We start from the raw sequence: 2,708 nt of genomic DNA on the forward strand, positions 1-2,708 counted from the left end.
CAGCTAGGCTCAGATTTTAAGTTCTGTCATACCTGCGGTGGGAGGTAGCTCATATCTCAGTTCAGGTTGTTTTCAACTATTCCACACATGCATAGCTTAGCCAGTGACTCGGCAGAGCTTTTACACAGAATGTAGGGTTTGCCTTTTCTGTATCTCTTCTTTTTGGGTCCCCTCCCCTCAGTCTCTATAGCCCTCATTACCCTGAGCTCCTTTCTCTAGCCCTTCTATTCAGAAAGACAGTAGACCTTTGATCAGAATTCTCTCTATCCCATGCTGTGCCACAATTGTGGCTTCCCCAGGGAAAAGTAATAAACATGGAAAATTTACCCCATGTTGGTCAATTCTTCCAAGTCCAGATTCTCCTACAAACTATAACTTACTTTTAGAGACAGTGTCTCACTCTGTCACCCAGGCTGGAGTGCCATGGCATGATCATAGCTCACTGCAGCCTCAACCTCCTAAGCTCAAGCAATCCTCTCACCTCAGCCTCCACATACCTGGGAATACAGGTGCACACCACCATACCCAGCTAATTTTTAAAATTTTTATAAAGACAGGGTCTCATTTTGTTGCCCAGGCTGGTCTCAAACTCCTGGTCTCAAGTGATCCTCTTATCTCAGCCTCCCAAGTAGCTAGGATTATAGGTGTGAGCTACCATACCTGACCAAAATATCACTTCTTTTGTTTGGCCCCCAGAGACTTTGGAAGTTGTTTTATTACATTTTGCTCAGTTTATTGTTATTTCAGGAAGATTTATTAGTTAGAAATTTATTCCTCCATACATGTATTAGTTCGTTCTTGCACTGCTATGAAGAAATAGCTGAGACTGAGTAATTTATAAAGAAAAGAGATTAAATTGGCTCACAGGGTGTACAGGAAGCATGGCTAGGGAGACCTCAGGAAACTCACAATCATGGCAGAAGGTGAAGAGAAAGCAAATATATCTTATATAGTTGGAGTAGGAGGAAGAGAGAAGGGAGGAGGTGCTACACACTTTTAAGCAACTAGATGTAGTGAGCACTCACTCACTATCATGAGAGCAACACCAAGGGAAAATCTGCCCCCATGATCCAATCATCTTGCACCATGCTTCACCTCCAACATTGAGGATGACAATTCAACAGGAGATTTGAGTGGGGATAGAGATCCAAGCCATATTATTCCATCCCGCCCCTCCCAAATCTCATGTCCTTCTCACATTACAAAATACAATCATGCCTTCACAATAGTCCCACAAATTCTTTTTTTTTTCATTAAAAAAAATACAGAACTTTATTATTCTCAACATCAGTGGCAGTGGTCTCTGTAGGACAGGGGAGTGAGTTCTGATGACTGACAGGGATAGGTGGCTCCTACTTGCCTATGATAAGTGGGTTCCGCAGGACCACGATGACTGAGTCCCCACACAGGAACATCTTGGAGATGTATCGGTCTTTGTTGACTGGCTTGGACTTCTTCTTGCCCTTGCCGCTCTTGGGTACCTCAGTCCACATCTCCTTCACGTTCTCCAGCATCATGTTTCAGTGCCTATCAAAGGCCTTCATGCGGCCCAGGAGTTTCTTATTGTTGCAGCAGTTGATGAGCACTTGGGTGTTGTTCTTGACAGACTGAGTGAGCACAGAGAGTGGACCTGTGTTAAATTCCTCCTCTTCTTGCTTCTGCAGCTTCTCTGGGGTCATCTCACTCTTGGGCTTGTTGAGGAAGCTCATGTTGGTTGCTAAGCTCTCAGTTCACTCCTGTTTCCTCTGCATTACTCAAATTCTTAACTCATTCAAGCATTAACTCAAAAATCTAAAGTTTCATCTGAGACAAGGCTAAGCCCTCCCACCTATGAGCCTATAAAATTAAAAACAAGTTCATTATTTCCAAGATACAATGGAGGTATAGGTATTAGATAAATACATTGGATAAATCTTAAAAAGAAGACACTGGCCAAAAGAAAGAAGGCACAGGCCCCATGCAAGTTCAAAACCAGCAGGGGAGTCATTAAGTTTTAAAGCTCCAAAATAATCTCCTTTGACTCCGTATCTCACATCCAGGGCATACTGGTGCAAGGGGTGGTCTCCCAAGGCCTTAAATAGCTCTGCTCCTCAGGCATTGCAGGATACAGCCTCTGTGGCTGCTTTCACAGGCCAGCAGTGAGTGCCTGCAGCTTTTCCAGGTGCATAGTGCAAGCTGTCAGTGGATGTACCATTTCAGGATCTGAAGGATGGTGGCCCTCTTCTCATGGCTTCACTAGCCACTGCCCCAGTGGGGACTATGTGTGGAAACTCCAATCTTACATTTCCCCTCGACACTGCCCTAGTAGAGGTTCTTCATGAAGTATCCATCCCTGTAACAGACTTTTGCCTGGACATCCAGGCATTTCCATACATCTTCTGAAATCTAGGTGGAGGCTTCCAAGCCTCATGTTTTGCACTCTGTGTACCTGCAGGCTTAACACCACATGGAAGCCACCAAGGCTTATGGATTTCCCCCTCTGAAGCAGCAGCCTGAACTGTACCTTTGCACCTTTTAGCCACAACTTGAGCTGGAACAGCTGGGATGCAGGGCACTGTGTCCCAAGGCTGCACAGAGCAGCAGAGCCCTGGACCTAGCCAAAGAAAATATTCTTCCCTCCTATGCTTCCAGGCCTGTGATTAGAGGGGCTGCTGTGCTGAGGTCTCTGAAATGCCTCTGAGGCTGTCTTCCAATTTATTGTCTTGCAA

General features: G+C 45.2%; 1 pseudogene; it reads right to left on the reverse strand.

Moving 5' to 3' along the window:
• Window positions 1-1,352: 1,352 nt before the first annotated feature.
• LOC100403055 (small nuclear ribonucleoprotein Sm D2 pseudogene) lies at window positions 1,353-1,709 on the reverse strand (annotated as a pseudogene).
• Between the last annotated feature and the right edge of the window lie 999 nt (window positions 1,710-2,708).

Source organism: Callithrix jacchus, chromosome X, assembly GCF_049354715.1.
Source record: "Callithrix jacchus isolate 240 chromosome X, calJac240_pri, whole genome shotgun sequence".
Classification (NCBI taxonomy): Eukaryota; Metazoa; Chordata; class Mammalia; order Primates; family Cebidae; genus Callithrix; species Callithrix jacchus.